The following is an 18596-nucleotide window of genomic DNA, read 5'->3' as shown; positions in this document are numbered from 1 at the left end:
TGCGTTTTTTGTTTGTTTGCTTAACGCCCAGCCGACCACGAAGGGCCATATCAGGGCGGTGCTGCTTTGACATATAACGTGCGCCACACACAAGACAGAAGTCGCAGCACAGGCTTCATGTCTCACCCAGTCACATTATTCTGACACCGGACCAACCAGTCCTAGCACTAACCCCATAATGCCAGACGCCAGGCGGAGCAGCCACTAGATTGCCAATTTTAAAGTCTTTGGTATGACCCGGCCGGGGTTCGAACCCACGACCTCCCGATCACGGGGCGGACGCCTTACCCCTAGGCCAACCGTGCCGGTCTTTATCTTGCGTTGGATAAAAGTTTCCTTATACAGGATGTATAGTAGGCATATGTGCCCATTTATCATGATACTCTGTCTTTATCTAACCACCCACTGTTCACCCCCATTCCCTCTCTCTCTCTCTCAGATAGGAAACAGGTCTTTTATTTACATTGTTAGCCTCAAACATCAGGTCAAGGACCTCCAAACGGAGTATGCTGAAGCTCTGGAAGCTGACCCCAACTGCTGTGAGACACTCGTCTCAGACGTCTGGGCCCCACGCAAGAGCTTCCATGAAGTCAGAACAGATGTACCAGGACTGACAGCAAAGGGCGAACAGTCACCACATGTCCAGAAGGCCCTCGCCATGGAGATGATTCAGGACCGCTACCCACATTGCACCTGGACTCACGTCTACACAGACGGCTCCTCAGAGAACGCCGTAAGGAATGGAGGCAGTGGCGTCTACATCCGTCGCCCAAACGGGACCACCACCTCCCTCTCCGTCCCAGCTGGTGACCTGAGCTCGAACTACAGGGCCGAGCTCCACGCCCTCATCACTGCAGCAGAGCACGCAGCAGGGGAAGACCGCAGTCGGCAAAACATCGTCCTCCTCACTGACTCCCTGTCCGCCCTCCAGTCCCTTCTGTCTGGCCCCACTGACCTCCCCACCAGGCAACTCGACAACTGCCTCAGCACCCTGTCTCAACACAACAAGGTGGTGCTCCAGTGGATACCGGCTCATGTCGGCATTGCCGGCAATGAAGAAGCGGACAGGCTGGCAAAAGGAGGTGCGAGACTTCCCCAACCACACAACTCCACCTCGTACAAAGAAGCCAAGACTCTTCTACAACGGAAGAAGAAAGAAAACTGGAAAAAGAGAAACGGAGACTACAACCCACAGGAAGACCCCATCAACAAACTAGACCGGAGAAGCCAAACCACCATTTTCCGTCTAAGGACAGGGCACTGTGGACTGAAGAAACACCTCAAGAGACTGGGCCTTGCGGATGACGCACACTGTGAATGTGGCTCGGAAGAGCAAACTCCGGAGCACATTCTCCAGAACTGCCCCCATCTAGAGACAATACGCCAGAAGTTCTGGCAAGAAGAGACCAGTGTTGGAGCCAAACTCTGGGGTCCTGCCGACGAACTGCGCAAGACTGCGGACTTCCTGGCAGCCACTGGTCTGAGGATCTAGCACGGCCACCAACATCGAACGCAGAAGAAGAAGAAGAATTTACATTGTTGGGGGCATGCTTCCCAACCATGTGGGATTTAGATAGGGTAATGTGTGACAAAAATTGTTAGTTAGTCGGTTAAATTCGCTTGTGACCCGGCCTTTCTACGATATTGCGCTGCGAAAGAAACAGATCATACAAGAGAGAGAGAGAGAGAGAGAGAGAGAGAGAGAGAGAGAGAGAGAGAGAGAGAGAGAGAGAGAGAGAAGGTGAGAGAGAGAGATAGGGTGAGAGAGAGAGAGAGATAAGGTGAGAGAGAGATAGGGTGAGAGAGAGAGAGAGCGAGAGAGAGAGAGAGAGAGAGAGGGGGGAGAGAGAGAGAGAAGAGAGAGAGAGAGAGAATTGAATTGAATTGAATTGAAATTTATTTTACGAGGGTGACAGAATAAGCAATGTATACATGCTTTTTTACATCCGGCCCTCGCCCATTGAGGGGTAACAAACAAGAAGAAATAAAAGATAAGTTTAACTATAGTACAAATGACATATTTACCATAATTAACATGTCAAGCAACCAATAAGACATTTTAAGATGCATTAGGATTCATTAGCAATGCTTGAAAATTATATATAACATAGAAATATGTGTTTGTATTAAAAAAAAAAAATCCTTCATGAATTATAGATAATCATGTTTTTCAATATAATCAGAGAGTACAGTTATATTTTCCCAGCTGCTTGATAATATTTCTTATAAGTTTTGTAAAAGAAACAGCATGTAATATTCCTTGAATGATGTTTCATGAATTCGTAATTTAATTATATTTGGAATGGCGTTCCACATAATTGCTCCAGAGAGAGAGAGAGAGAGAGAGAGAGAGAGAGAGAGAGAGAGAGAGAGAGAGAGAGAGAGAGAGAGAGAGAGAGAGAGAGAGATCAAATCAAATCAAATCAAATCAAATTTTATTTTACGAGGGTTGTGGCATAAGCAATATAAACGAGCTTCTTTTCAACCAGCCCTCGCCCAGAGAGGGACTATTCTAATCTTGAATACATATGTATATATATATATATATATATATGTATAGGTTACAACACGAGTGGTTTTTTATATGGCTTGTATTTCAGTCAAGACCCAGCGGATGAATATCATCGGGAGACACGAGCCTTTGGCGAGTGGCTCTCGATTGATATTCCCGCTGGGTCTTGACTGAAATACAAGCCATATAAAAAACCACGAGTGTTGTAATCTGTATATCCCATTCTACCATCAAACACAAAGTGTAGACTACTAGCGGCACTGTTGCGATCTGTGGAGTGTGAAACAGTGTTTTCAGCGAGACTTGGCCTTTTTGCAACCTTAAACTAAGTGACCGTCGCTGAAAAAATAAAACGAATGAGTGCATCTATAAGTACGCGGTAACACTACTTTCAGACCGTTTAAAAGCTTTAAGTAAAGGTTCATAAGTTGCAAGAAAGTAATGAAGTCGTATAGAAATCCATTTAGTTGAAGCGCACAATTCTTTTGCGTTTCAGGTCGGCGGAACGGGGAAACCGGTTTGGCCCCCATTTGGCTTACTCGACTCGATTCAGAATCGATTCCACGTTGTTTTTTTCGAACGCATTATTATACAATTAGTCTTATTGACAGAGAAGCAAATTTTAGGGAACACATATGTAGATTTAACCATTTGCTCCCTATTTGAAATGTATCTACATGTTTTGCGAGTGTGTTTGCATGAACCTAAACTGGTATGGGTGCGAGGAAAACAGGACCCAAGTCTGTCACCGCCGCTTGATTGCATTTTGAAAGAATATGACTGGATTACGGAAAAATACACACATGTTAAGTTCTTAGATACCTTCATCGCCAATGTGGACTTACTGCAGAGCCAGGCAAAAGAGTAGACTTGCTCGCAAAACACGTGAAACAGCTGATGATAGCGAAGCCCAACCGTGCCAGGTAAGGACGGTCTGACAGATTCTCAAAAGTCGTCTGCTAACGAAGCAAGGGGAGGGTACTCGTGTTTTTGTTTTGGTTCGCTAGCATCTGGTTATCTTGTAAGTTGAATGTTCGTTTTTTCCCACCTGCATTGCTTTCATAATGAAAGAAACGTTTGCTTATTGCATCTCATACATCAGATCAGTTCTGAGATTCATTTTTGCGTGCAACTGATATGGTTTTCTGAGCCGTGCAATACGATTTTGGAACTTCATACAAATGTGTCACATTGTTCGGCGCGAGGTCAAAGGTCGGGAGCAAAGTAGTTCTTCGCCCAAATCGGAATCTGCACTATCATATATTTTTTGGAGTCCATGATGTATTTATTGAGCTATAAAAATACAACATATATACCCATACTGAAGTAACAGAGACAAAGAAGGGAGGTCATGGGATATATATATATATATATATATATATATATATATATATATATATATACAAACGTAAAACAATTACAAAAGATAAGCATGACAGTAAAACAAAAAGTACAAAAAAATTTAAAGAGAGTCAAGTCAAGTCAAGTCAAGTCAAACAGTTTATTTACCAAATGCAAAGCACAGGATTTTGTTATGGTGTATGCATAAAACTTCACACTCCTTCCACACGCATATATCATAATAAATATGTACAGATAAAGTGTTCAATTTCACTGGGCCTATTTACGTGTGTATACCAACCAGACAGTTCAAAACGGACTGGTTGTTCTTTTAGCACCAATTTGACAGGAGTAAGAGAGAGTGAGAGAGAAAGAAAGACAGACAGACAGACAGACAGACAGACAGACGGACAGACAGACATACAGAGACAGCTAATATAAGATAAGATAAGATAATATAAGATAGCCAGACAGCCAGACAGCCAGACGGAGAGAATCAGAGAGAGGGAGACAGACAAAGGGGATGTGTGGGGGTGTCCGTAATGCAAACCCTTTCTAATCCAACGATAACTCTTAAAAGGATGATTTCATCATGATCAAGAATGTGTTTAGACTACACTCTTAGTCGTCAACGCTTATATCCACAATAAGACAATACTAAGTCTTGTTCTAGAGAAGCGCAAGAGGATTACTTTAAATCTAATCATTTATAACGCCAGAAAAAACTGTGCACGGTTGCATGGCAAGGATCGCGTGCGAGTGTTTAGAAAACAGAGAACGGGGTGTTGATACACGGTTTAAATAGGACCATCTGCTGTTTTGCCAGGGATGAGAGGACTGGTGGGTATAGACCGGTGGGAAACATCCAGTATGTGTATGTCTTAATTTGTGTGTTTGTGCCTGTGTCTGTTTCAATCTCTCTGTCTCTCTCTGTCTCTCTTGTCTGTCTCTCTCTCTGTCTCTCTCTTTCTCTGTCATTCTCTCTCTCTCTCAGTCTATCTCTCTCTCTCTGCCCCCCCCCCCTTCCCGCTCTCTCTCTCTCTGTCCCCCCCCCCCTTCTCTCTCTCCCTGTGCCCCCCCCCTCTCTCTCTCTCTCTCTCTCTCTCTCTCTCTCTCTCTCTCTCTCTCTCTCTCTCTCTCTCTCTCTCTCTCTCTCTCTCTCTCTCCCACCACTCACAGTAAAGGTCGTTTCATCATTCGATTCTTCGTAATATCTGTTGCGCCATAGTTCGACATTGTTTTCACCCAATTTATATTGTGCGCACTTTTGTCTCAAGAGAATCGAGAACTTACAAAACGATTATGTGTACCCAAATGCATTTGTTCATGATACTATCTTTTTCCACACGACCATTTTTGGCCACAGCGAAGCACCCCCTGCCCCCCCCCCCCCCTCTCCGAACAATGTGAATCCCCATAATTCATCCATACTTCAATTCAACAAGCTCAATCCCCATCCACAAACCAACCCCATCCCACCCCTTCATACGCAGTTTGCCATATCTCAACCCAAAACAGCTTATGCACTCATCAAAAACATTTGCTCTGCAAACAGTTGCATATTTCAGAAGGGATAACAGAGGGGTTGGAGGGAGTAAGGGAGAGAGAGAGAGAGAGAGAGAGAGAGAGAGAGAGAGAGAGAGAGAGAGAGAGAGAGAGAGAGAGAGAGAAAGAGAGAGAGAGAGAGAGAGAGAGAGAGAGAGAGAGAGAGAGAGAGAGAGAGAGAGAGAGAGAGAGAGAGTTCTATTGTTTGTCAACATCGAGGATTAAGTACAGGCCTTGACCCGAGTAACCGACTGACCCGTCAGTCGTGAAACGGGAAGGTAACTGGACCCGGGCCAATGAACTTAAAAAAAAGGACACTAGAATTCCGTTTTAAGGCGTTATATTTCTGAGACCAGTATAGAGTCTGGTGATCAGCAACGCCCTAGGCGTGAAGCGGCAGTCACGATGTTGATTTTGGGCATGTGTCCAAGTATAGAGATGTCCTTATTTAAAGGCACAGTAAGCCTCCCGTAAACGGGCCAGCACAGAGCTCCCCGAGCGTCTACATATAGTACAAGCATACTTCCATTTGAACGCTCACCGAACGGGAACATCCTGGCTGCTTTCTGTCGAGCGTGAGACATTTTCAAAGAATTTATTTTCGTGGACTTGGCCTCAACAGCAATGGCGCCTCGTTTGGGTGCTGGACGGCTGTTATGAATACCGGAATTCACGCCCGGACAGTAAGCCTCCCCTAAACCATCACAGATACTGTCAGGCTTTTACACACAGTACAAACACCCTTCCATTTGAACGCTCACCAAACGGGAACATCCTAGGTGCCCTACGTAAAGAGCGAGCAATTTTTAAAGAATTAATTTTGCAGATTGTCTCGAACACTTTTTGGACCCATCCTGAACTCAGGTCAAACATGAGTTACTTCCCTTCGGGTCTCATTCTATCGATGTAAACTGGCGATAGCCGTGAATCGATGATTATCAAAATGTTTTTGGACCGTGGTGCGTTTTTGCGCTAGACCTAACTTTTAAAATCTAAATAATAAATTGACAGCTTGTTACACAAACATTCTTTAATCATAAAAGAATTCTTTTTTTCATCAAGACAAGATCAGTACAATTCGAAGTTGTGAAAGTTTGAAAAAAGAAAAGCCCGGAAGCAGGGTCACGCAAGGGTCGTAGCAGACGACGCCGGTTTATCAGTGCATATCGCCGTTCCTCTCAACAGTCAAAAGCCATCGCTAGAGTTCTTGTGAACCACAGCCGTTTGTTTCGTGCATAAAAACGTGCTATTGTAAATAGTCGCATTCAAATAACTAATTGACGACTACATTGTGAAAAAGGGAAACTGGATCACACGGGTTCACGATGGCTCAGGGGTAAGATAAACCACGCAAAAATAAATTCGTTGAAAATTGTTCGCTCTTTACGGAGGGCACCTAGGATGTTCTCAATCGGTGAGTGTTTACATGAAAGGGTGTTTGTACTGTGTGTAAAAGCCTGACCGTATCTGTGATGGTTTACGGGAGGCTTACTGTGCCTTTAAGGTAGACACTGGGCCAAGATAAGTGAGAGACCAGTGTAAGACAGTGAGGCGTATCGTTGACACGGGCAGAACTTCACGGCATCTTCAGGGACTCAATGAACGACGCTTCAATGCGGGGTGAAATACACACCTGGCACTGGGTCACTGAGTGGTTGGTTCAATGTGTAACACAGAACCTATTTCAGTACAAGGCGAAGAAGGACGATTTAGTCAAAAACACCGTGCAATAAGAAATAAACCCCCGAGAGAATCTGTGATTTACCTGGGCTAATTAGCCACTCAAACGATCTGTATGCGTCATTCGGAATGTCGTTGAAGGCTATAGCTGAATGGTGATTCATCTGATAATAAAAAAAAATTCTTCTGAAATGCTTGCATCGTCCTGTAAACCTCATACGAGAAGAAAGGAGGCTTTAAATTCCGGTGCGGAAGATAAGACCGAGGTTCCTCCGTTCCTGTTAGCGACACGTGGTACGCAGTATTGGGGTCACGTGGAGACAGTAAGCTAGCCGAGACTGTGACACGTGGTTCACACCTTGGGGAGTTATTTTTATCATGGCTCCCTGTGTGGGCCGGGACATTGTTATGGGGGCGAGGACGCCCCCATTCTATACGGATAGTTTAGAGGTTGACCATGGGCAGCGCCATTTTGTTGTGAAATACGTCATCAGTTTGTGTACACAGGAAGTTGTGACATCCGTCACCCTATGGGAGGGGTGAAGGCAACATTGTTCATCTGTAGAAAGTTGTGAAATCCGTCACCCTATGGGAGGGGTGACGTCAAAATTGGTCATCACAGAGTTTGTGTAACACAGGAAGTTGTGAAATACGTCACCCTATGGGAGGGGTGACGTCAAAATTGTTCAACAAAAACATGATAAGTCGCATTGTGCAGGGTCAACTGCAACAAACTCAAACCGAGCCATTCATACCTAGCTGTATTTGAGTGACTTATATACCCGACATTTTTATTTCTTATTTTTAGCACAGGTGTAGGAAAAATCATGAACCAAAATGTTATTTATTTTCTAATTTAACATTTTTTTTACAAATATGACCATGGTCTTTTAAACATACAGTGACATTAAACATTGTTATGTTAAAAAAAAGAAAAAAGAAAAAAAGCTTTTGTGCACAAATCAGAAAATACATTGTACATTTTACCTACAGGCCAAACAGTGTCTGTTGGCGGCAAAGGGCCCAGCAAGTTGCTATTTTTAGATCGATTAAAAGTTGTCAAGAACAGGCGCTTACATTTGGATGTGTCCACTGATAGTAGGTTTGGTTGTGATCAATCAGAATGATGTAGGAATAAAAATGTATGACAGTTTGGTATGATGACATGTAATTCAAATATGCTGAAATGTAATATTATACATGATATAATATTATTATGGCTGTTGCCATGACCATGAACCCCAAGAAAGGTTTAATGTTATGTAAAATCAAAATACCAAAATCAAGCACCTACTAATCTGATCTACGGTGCGGCTTGGACCTAATATGGATGGACACGCAACTCGCTCAGCCAGCCAGCGCTGCGAGACTTACAGCGGCCAACTTCGCCGCGGCGCGCTCACTGGCTCAGTATTGAACTTGCGTCAAGGCCGATGCGCGTAGATTCCCAGAATGTTTACTTTCGGTTAGATTCTTCGACAGCATTCGCAGAGGTGACTGCCGTATTGTGTACCGCAGTCAGAAGTAATTTATTACTTTTGGGAGTTTAGTAACGTGATATCAGTTTTCAATTGTTCGTTCACTTATATTGCTTTCAGATTTAACACACAAGAAACAGTAGCACGGTTTTCGTTGCGAAAATGTGCATTGGCAGTGCTACGCGATCGAATTGTGTATTATGTACACGCGGTGTTCTTCTGGAAAAGACCGCGTCAGTCGTTCAGCCCGCGAGCGGTGGGATGGGGGGGTTCACATGGTTTGTTTGTTTCAGAACCACACCCATATACACACATTTCACATGTAAACCATTTGTCCGCCCCCTGTCGATATTTATCGACTAAGTTCCTTGACTTAGTTGTTTTTGCGACGGGCGTAGTGGCGTGGTGGTAAGACGTCGGCCTCCTAATCGGGAGGTCGTGAGTTCGAATCCCGGTCGCTGCCGCCTGGTGTGTTAAGAGTGGAGATTTTTCCGATCTCCCAGGTCAACTTATGTGTAATCCACGTCAGAGTTCGACCGGTGGGTTATGGAAACAAGAAAATACCCAGCATGCCTACTCAACGAAAGCGGAGTGAAGCTGACTATGCTCTCAGAGTATAGTGTGGGGAACCCAAATGGGCAAACGAGCCCACACGTAACCAGACAATTCTGGAACGCTGAAGAAGAAGAAGTTGTTATTGCATCGTCCAACATGCATAGAATCATTGTTTGACAAGATAGGTGAACAAAACTGTCTGTTTGGGTGCAAATGGGGTAGATCTTTCCAATGATACGCAGAGATATCCACAACGCAGAGATATCCACAACGCAGAGATATCCACAACGCAGAGATATCCAATCATGTTCTGTTTCGTCCGTTCTGATTTTTTTGGTGTCGATTTTTAACGAGCCTTGCTGTTGTGAATTCGATTTTCGGGGGTGTCTGCGATGTAGGTTTCAATGTGTATATACACACTATCTCATGTCAGATCAATCTGTTTTCTGATTACGTAGTAGGGGAATGAATCGCCGTTCCCGTCATATAACTGCTCAGTTGTACAATAAACGGCCTCATCACGACGATCTGCGCTCAAACGCATCTGCCTGGTTATTTTTGACGGATAGTATAGAGGTTTACCCCCAGATAAACACTGCTTGATTACTATCAACGCAGATGAAGATGTCCCTTCCATACAAGGAATCGATATTTGTGTTCGTTGCTTACTCTTTACAGAATTCATGGCTCCCCATAGAGCGCGTCCCTGCGTCCTTATACGCACTAGAAGCCGAAATCACGTACTAGAAATTCACGGAGGGGGGCCCGGGACGCACTAAACCAACAAAGAGCGGGTCCCGGGACGCACTCAATTTCCTCTGTCGTGCGTCCCGTATAATTTGTTCAGACTTTAGTCGTCAGCGAAGTCAAAGTGCAAACACAAATTATCCCATTTTCACGCGGGAACAAAGTGTTCGTGTGTGTTGCATTTGACTTGGTATAGTTCAAGTGTCCTCCTCGAATATTCTGGTGATGAAAACCCCCAGTTCATATCACATTATTCGCGATCACAATGCGTTATACATGTAAATAGGGGGTTTGGGGACCCGGGACTCTTGGGACCCACAAAAACTCTGCTAAGGGGGTCCATGGACCCTATAAACATTAAAAATGGGGGTCCCGGGACCCTCTTGGACGGGCATTCGTGGGGAGCCCTGCAGATATCATCGCCTGCACTTTGGCCGTCATGCAATCTCTCCCCACCACCAGTACCCCCACCCCCCACTCCCACCTCCACCCCGTTTTGTAATGCAGATCCATGGGGTGTTCTTTGTCAGTCTTTGCACAAGTGTGTGTCGTTATGTGTGCATGTGTGCACGCCGCATGTGCAGCACCTTATGGACACGTCATCGCTTCAGGCCCCACAGCAAAACAAACGGCCTCCCACTTCAAGGGTGGATAAGAAAGAGAGAAGGACAGAAAGAAAGCGAAAAGAAAGACAAGAGAAAAGAAATAATGGAAACAAAGGCAGGAGAGGAAGGACAGAAAGAAATAATGGAAATAATGGAAACGCTGACAGGAAGGGAACACATCCAGACAAAAAGGATTTTTGTTTGTTTGTTTGTTTGCTTAACGCCCAGCCGACCAGGAAGGGCCATATCAGGGCGGTGCTGCTTTGACATATAACGTGCGCCACACACAAGACAGAAGTCGCAGCACAGGCTTCATGTCTCACCCAGTCACATTATTCTGACACCGGACCAACCAGTCCTAGCACTAACCCCATAATGCCAGACGCCAGGCGGAGCAGCCACTAGATTGCCAATTTTAAAGTCTTAGGTATGACCCGGCCGGGGTTCGAACCCACGACCTCCCGATCACGGGGCGGACGCCTTACCACTAGGCCAACCGTGCCGGTGTAACGCAAAAATTTTTACTCCACGAAACATTTACTCCGGAGTAAATATTTCGTACGAAATTCTTACTCCGAGTACACTTTTCGTACGAGAAAAGAACTCCCCAAGGCACGAAAAAATTACTCCCTCCACGAAATTTTTACTCCCCATTTTTTTTTACTTCCAGTACAAATCTCGTACGCAAAAATAGGATGCGGGCGAAGGGATAATGCCAATAAGTGATCTCGCGCACACGAATGTCGCGCTACCCTCCTTCCACTCCTTCCACCACCAAGACTAACAGGGGACAAGGGAGTAAACATTTCGTACACCTGGCATGGGAAGTTAAATTGCTCGTGTTGGGGTGAAGTAATTTATTCGTTATTTATTCGTCAGGGGAGTAACATTTTTGTACGAAATGTTTACTCGGAACTCACCTGTCTTAGGGAGTAATTTTCTCGTGTAATGGGGGAGTGCTTTTTTCGTAAAGGGAGTAACTTTTTCGTACGAAATGTTTACTCCGGAGTAAAAATCTCGTGGGAGTAATTTTCTCGTGTTACACCGGTAGACAAAAAGGAGAAGTATAGGGACAAGGGATGAAACGAACAAAGAACAAGAAATTCCTCCGAAGTAGGAAAAACACCCCCGTCCTTACCATTCTCACTGCCACCAACTGAGAAGGTTATTTCCCTTTGACCATTAATATGTCCCTCTATAAGTCCTTGTAGAATCTTAATCCACCAATAACTCCCTAACCGTGTGTTTGACTGGTCCCAATTTTTGTAAGGACCGTCTCAGGAATGTATAGAACCTGTTCACCAAGTTTGGTGACGATCGGTCCGTTCATTCTTGAGATCTATATGCGAACACAAACAAACAAACAAACACATGGACCGAATCCTATACACACCCCTATACCGGGGGTGTAACAACAAGTCGCGGGAAGCGATATCACACTGTAGACTCCTTCGCAGCGGTGTGTTGCGTGCCGCACGGGTATTTGCACCCCGCACGCTGGAGCGGTAAGTTGAGTGGGGTTTGTGTCTCGATAAAACAGCTTCTTGTATAAACATTTCGTAACTTTGCACATTAAGATATGTCTTGTTAGATCTGTTAGTGTTTCTTCTACACGCCGATGTACTTTTTGGGTGCATATTTTGTATATTATAGCCGTGATTCTGTAAAATATCACGCCTGTAACTGCACAGAAGCAAATTTCGTAGCATTCGCAACAAATTACTGGTGTAAACTTTAATGTGAAGAACTGCCATCAGTTCCACAAAAACCTGAACCTTTCTGCAGTACTGAGGCCGAGTTTCAAGCTTCTAGGACCTTGCAGACAGCGAAAAGCATTCGGAGAATGAGAATTATCCTACAACTTCTGTGTTTGCCCCCCGAAGCTGCCGTGTTTCTCCCCCGCAGCTGCCGTGTTTGCCCACCGTTTGTGTTTGACCACCGACCCTGCACACTCATGTTTATGTGTTTACTCGGGTATTGTTTTTATAAACACATTTTATAATATTTTTGTGTTCAGCACGTATGGATTATAAATGCTACCAGTGTGGAACAACTTTTGCCATCTTCCATGAAATTATCGCCCATAACGTCAATGAACACCCCGATAAGCAGCTCAAAATTAGAATTTTGACCGTCAACAGTAACACTGGGAAACAATCGTATGCAGGGCACGATTATAAAGTCATTCCGGCAGATGTTCTGAAAGGCGGACAAAGAATAGTTGCAAAGGATTCGCACAATATTGTTCTCATTTCAAATGACGATTCTTCAATTGAGGAAGATCCTACAGAAGCAAATGCACAACAACAGGTTCAGAAACTGTTGCCAGACGTAATTACCCAACTAAAAAGAAGTGGACAGTTGGATACATATATTCTTTTCCACGAACTGGTCGCTTCAGGCGACTTTCCTCTAGATAATATCGCATTTAAACTGTTTTTGGATGTAGTTAGGTTTTTTTCGTGTCGCACAGTTAGGGCAATGAGATATGGTAATGACACCAAACTTTTCTGGCGTACCGGCTACAAACTGTTCCACGGGAAATTTCTGAGATTCATGGGCGGTCCAAAACACGAGGGCAATCTACTTGATGGGTCCAGGTCGTCCGTGGATAACAGGCTGGAGCCTGTTGATGCGAAAATTAACTTCGCTGTCCCAGCTTCAAAGTTCCTGGAAACGTCTGCAGTCATCAAGACAGAGATCAAGCCTGGCATCATCGATGATTGTCTGAAAACTGTGGCGAAGCATTCAAAGCAAGTAAAAGTGAGCTTTGATTCGAAGAAAATTAATGGCTCCTTGACTCACAAGAAAGGAGATGTGGATCTATTTGGCTGCGAAAACGCCCCTACGTTTGCTCAGCTAAATGAAAGAAAGATGCAAGAACTACAGATTCTGAAAGACATGACGTAAAAGGCAGAGCTGGGCACTCTCACCCACACAGACATTCAGAATGCGGTCCACCTAATCAGTGTTCGCATCAAAGAACTCAGACAGATGGCCTGCCTCAAGACAGAGGGGGTAAAGAAATTCAAGGCCTTGGGTCAGCCTGATTGGCGCACGTCGAAGTACGTATTCGTGATCAGTAGCCTCCAATCATCTCTCTTCGAGATTGCAGCAACAATACAGACGAGCCTTAAGAACACAGATCAGCTGTGTCACCTTGCTGCCAAGCTACAAGGTACAGATCACTTGTACTGCCTGGGCAATGGAACCCTTCACATGCAAGACCAGAATAATAGTACATCCGGCAAAAACCAAAACTATGGTAATCACTTCTAGACAGAAACACCAGCTGGCCCCACTTGACCTAAAGCTTAGCCTTGGTTCATTACCGATTGAGCAAGTGCGTGAACATCGGGTTCTAGGGGTCACAATATACTCTTTTCATGTGTTGTTTTGTTCTCGTCTTTGTTTGCAAGGACAGATTGTAAGACTAGGCAATGCCTAAAATCTCCATCCTTCTGTAGTAAAGTTTAATCAATCAATCAATCAATCAATCTCTCTCTCCGTCTCTCTCCCTCTCTCTCTCTCGCTCTCTTTCTATAAAGAAGCTCGTTTGTATTGCTTATGCCACAACCCTCGTAAAATAAAATTTGATTTGATTTGATTTGATTTGATTTGATCTCTCTCTCTCTCTCTCTCTCTCTCTCTCTCTCTCTCTCTCTCTCTCTCGCTCTTTTTCTCTTTTTTTGTGTTACAAGAAGGGAAAATAACGAAGTGCGCAGGAGGAAAAAAAGACAACACATGACAGACAGTGATAAAACAGACAGCATCGTTGTCGACGTCATGCCGGGTGATTGAAAGACCGAGAACACACTTTTTGCTAATTTGCCTCTTTCGTGAAATTTGAAAACACGTGTTTCCAGATGTAAGCATAACAGACTGCTTATAATTGAAAGTGTATGCGGCTGTATGTTCATGCCCCACTCCGCCTCACATGCGGTCTACAGAACGATGTAATCTTTAACAAAATAAGCAGTTCTAACCTCAAGGAACACACTTGCAATAGAATTTAACAGCTTTAAATGACACAGTTTGCTTGAATGGCTATTTAGCATGCGTAAACCGCACACCAGTTCTCGTGGTTTATTCAACCCCCGAGCCGTCGTGGCCCCGTGTGACCCACTTTCCTTTTTCTTTTCTTGTTTACATACACGATGACTTTAATTCTCAGTTTGCTGTTTCAAAGCAACTCTGTATCTGCAATAGCATATGTCATTGTGTACCTCTGAATCAAAGATACAACAAATGACTGATCGTGTCACAAACAGAGTGTCGAGGTCTTCAAAGCCACTAGCGGTTAGCGGAAAATTCGTCTACTTGGGCAATGGTAAGATGCAGCTCATTCATTTTGATGTAATAATATCCCGGTCGCGGATGGACATGTATATGCGCACACTACTCAATAAACACAGACACAGCAACTAACTGTATCAAATGGTTGATATCAGAGTCGACCAGCATTGAAAAAAAAGCCAAAGTTGATGCTTTTGCAAACATGCTTTTTCTCCAGTGAGCCTCAAAATTCAACGAACCCCAATGTATGAGCAAATCAGATGCGTATTCATATCAACCACCTGAAAGCATATGGTGAATTAGCTGTAATTAAGTTTCTCTAACCAGCACTTCAAACAAAGAAAGCTGCAGAAAAATGCGTAATAGAAAACAACGATATTAAACCAGCAAATGGAATCTAAAACATGGCAGGATACAGTTTAAAACATGAAGTAATGCGTAAACATTTTTTTTAAACACAGGGTGACCCAAAAAGAAGAGTACCCAAACAAAACGTCATAAATTGAACAAAAATAAAGCAATCTTCATAAAAATTTATTTACACACACAAGTAGCCTCTGCATGATTTGCACAGAAAATGTTAGCGTTCTAGCTTGTCTTTCAGGAAAGTTATGCTCATTCTACAGAACATGCTCCAAATGGCCTCCGCGCCGATTCAGGCAAACTTGAACTCGCAGCGCAAAGTTATCAATCACCCGCACACACTCCTGTTGCGAGATTCCGCGAATGGTTGTTGTGATGGCTCGCTTGAGTTCTGCGATTGTCTGTGGGTTGTTCCTGTAGACGTTGTCTTTCAGGAACCCCCAAAGATAGAAATCTGGGGGATTTAAATCCGGGGGAGGCCATTTGGAGCATGAAAAAGCAACAATCAAACAAACAAGGCCAATAAAATCTCGGGATGGTAACATACGTGGAAAACAAAATCCAAACCTAACAAAACAAAACAAAACAAACCAAAACAAACAGACAAACAAACAAACACACACACACACAAACAAACACACAAACAAACAAACACACACACAAACAAACACACACACACACAAACATGCAAACACACAAAACCAACAACAAAGCATATAAACCAGAAAACCTGACACCAACAACTTTTTTCTTTTAAAAAATACAGAAAAACAAACAAGCAAACAAAAATACATCAAAAATAGCAATACAAACAAAGACAAAACAAAGTCACAGTTCAAACTATTTTGTTTAATACTCACCCGAAAGAGAAATCAAAGCAGGAACAAGCCAACCGAAGAACTAAACAATCGATTTCCTGAAACACGTGAGACAGACACTAAGAGACCAAAAGATCAGTTCCAAACTGACTGGATATCTTTTATTCTCTCCTAATCTACCCCTTCGCAAACACGTCCTCTCTCGCCCCGAACTCTCGCAACGTCGGGATCTCGTTCGCCAAGACTGATGCTCAGTGATAGTCTCGATCTTTTTCTCTCTCTCTCTCTGGGGTAGCAAAAGTTTGACGGGTCTCTGTTCTTGCCTTCTGTGAGACGCGAGGCGAAAGTCTTTGATTCTCTGCGGACTGAGGTGCAAATGGCAGGCATCAGGTGATTGATGACGGCAGGAGAATGGGGCGGGACTCAGGCGGGGGGAAGGGGAAGGGGGAACTGGAGGGGGACTTGGGGGAGAAATTAGGTGACGAGACAAGCGAAAAAAGGTGAGAGACGATTGCGCAGAGAATACATTGGTGGAATTGCGTGAGGTATTGAGAAGGTAGGAGGAGCCTGGGGTGGGGTGGAGAGGGAGAGAGAGAGAGAGAGAGAGAGAGAGAGAGAGAGAGAGAGACAGCGAGAGAGACAGACAGACAGAGACAGAGACAGAGAGAGACAGAGAGAGTGAGAGAGAGACAGAAAGAGAGAGAGAGAGAGAGAGAGAGAGAGAGAGAGTGTTTGTGTGTGTGTGTGTGTGTGTGTGTGTGTGTGTGTGTGTGTGTGTGTGTTTGGTGTTTGGTGTGTGTGTGTGTGTGTGTGTGTGTGCGTGCGTGTGTTTGAGTGTGTGTGTGTGTGTGTGTGTGTGTGTGTGTGTGTGTGTGTGTGAATATATCTGTCCTTGTAAATTTAGCCCCCCTTTCCGTTTATGTCCACCTGTCTATCTTTTTCTAACCCCCCCCCCCACACACACACACACCCTCTCCTTTCCCTCCCTTAAAAACTACTTCTGTGTTAGAACATTTTGATGTCAAACAAACACACGCATATTCCACCTACTGGCACAAGCCAATCCTAATATTGCCTTGGCTGTTGCTGCAACACGCACGTTTCCAGCAAAGGAGAAATTCCTGTCATTCAGTTGGTTCAGTTGTCTAAAGCTTTTGTCTAAATTACAACATACGTTATGATATTTGTACAAATCTTACCTTGTTTCTACACGCTTAGCATCATTTTCACAAAAATGCTCAGCGAGAAATGTTGTTAGTTTGATAGTTAAAAGGGATGTATTATTGATAGTTAAAAGGGATGTATTATTGATAGTTAAAAGGGATGTTAGTTTGATAGTTAAAAGAGATGTATTATTGATAGTTAAAAGGGATGTTAGTTTGATAGTTAAAAGAGATGTATTATTGATAGTTAAAAGAGATGTATTATTGATAGTTAAAAGGGATGTATTATTGATAGTTAAAAGGGATGTATTATTGATAGTTAAAAGGGATGTATTATTGATAGTTAAAAGGGATGTATTATTGATAGTTAAAAGGGATGTATTATTGATAGTTAAAAGGGATGTATTATTGATAGTTAAAAGGGATGTATTATTGATAGTTAAAGGGATGTATTATTGATCTGACCGTGTGGGGGCCTGTTTCTGGCGAATAGGACGAATGTGGTGAATCTGGGGAACCCAATGTACTTACATAATCTAGATCAGTGCACACGGCAAAAATTGCGCAAAAACGCACCACAAATATAGTAATGATTTTAAATCAAGGCGAGCGGATAGGCTTCAGGGCGCTTCTTCTCTTGGCTGATGGACACAGAATATGGCCAAGAAGCGCCACCTAGGCGGGAGCGCCATTTATGACTCGACCCCCCCCCCTCCCCCTCCCGCCTCCCTCCTCCCCCTCCCCCCCTCCCCCCCGCCCCCTAGTAATGTTCATCTCGTTCACAAACATGGGAAGTGACTCAGTGGAAATAACCCAAACTAACGGCCATTCTATTACATTAAGTTAAGCTTTTAGAACACTTTCTTATTTGTAAAATGAAGGCAATCATCCTGCATAGCGGCATTACCTATTTTTTTTATTTGTAACACCGAAACTTATGGTATAACTTTGGAAGCGATCTGATGGCTTTTTACCTTAGGTATTATCCATTTAAATGTACAGTTCTTCTTGTTCCAGCGAGAATGTTCTCTGCCCAAGATCTGTTCAGGCTTTTACACGAGACGAGACCATCGAAGCAGTAAGCAACGGCCTGGCTGGTGGGTTTTTCTTTTTGCAGAGCGCTCGCGTTTTGCGTGTGAGTGCTTTCTTTTTCAAAACAAGTTTGGATAGGGCATACGTGACGTGCATGTCATTGCTGAATTAGTAATTCAGCAAAACATGTCACTGTGCCCACAATACAGCAACGCTCTTAATTTTCTGTATGTGTCCAAGCTCAATAGTACTCTTGGTCCACGGGAAAGCCTTTTCCGAACACTTCCTGTAAAGCAAGACAGGCAAAACTCCAAGAGCCCCGGAGCCCCTTTAAACCGTATTTGCTTGTAAATTAACGAGGCTGATTTTTCTTGTCCCGTGTTTTTCTCCCAAACACAGAGTGCGCTTTCACACGCAGACAGCGGGATAAACAAGCGATGGGGAGGACCCTCAAAGACCGT

At 43.9% G+C, this 18596-nt stretch overlaps 1 protein-coding gene and 1 long non-coding RNA gene across 3 annotated transcripts in view; both read right to left on the bottom strand.

Annotated features, from left to right (window-relative positions):
* Positions 1-18596, bottom strand: part of LOC138983563 (uncharacterized) — a 285239-nt gene that overhangs the window by 116031 nt on the left and 150612 nt on the right. The gene's annotated exons all lie outside the window — the stretch shown is intronic.
* Positions 1-18596, bottom strand: part of LOC138983548 (uncharacterized) — a 74436-nt gene that overhangs the window by 54178 nt on the left and 1662 nt on the right. Inside the window, exon 1 of one of the 2 annotated variants that reach the window (XM_070356814.1) lies at positions 15983-16315. The exons of the other annotated variant lie outside the window; for it this stretch is intronic. The gene's annotated coding sequence lies outside the window, so the exon portion shown is untranslated. Of the gene's footprint in view, positions 1-15982; positions 16316-18596 lie in introns of those variants that run through there. 2 annotated transcript variants of the gene reach the window in all.

This window comes from Littorina saxatilis, linkage group LG13, assembly GCF_037325665.1.
Source record: "Littorina saxatilis isolate snail1 linkage group LG13, US_GU_Lsax_2.0, whole genome shotgun sequence".
NCBI lineage: Eukaryota > Metazoa > Mollusca > Gastropoda > Littorinimorpha > Littorinidae > Littorina > Littorina saxatilis.
The sequence above is the reverse complement of the archived record's forward strand: the minus strand, read 5'-3'. Positions and strand labels throughout refer to the sequence as shown.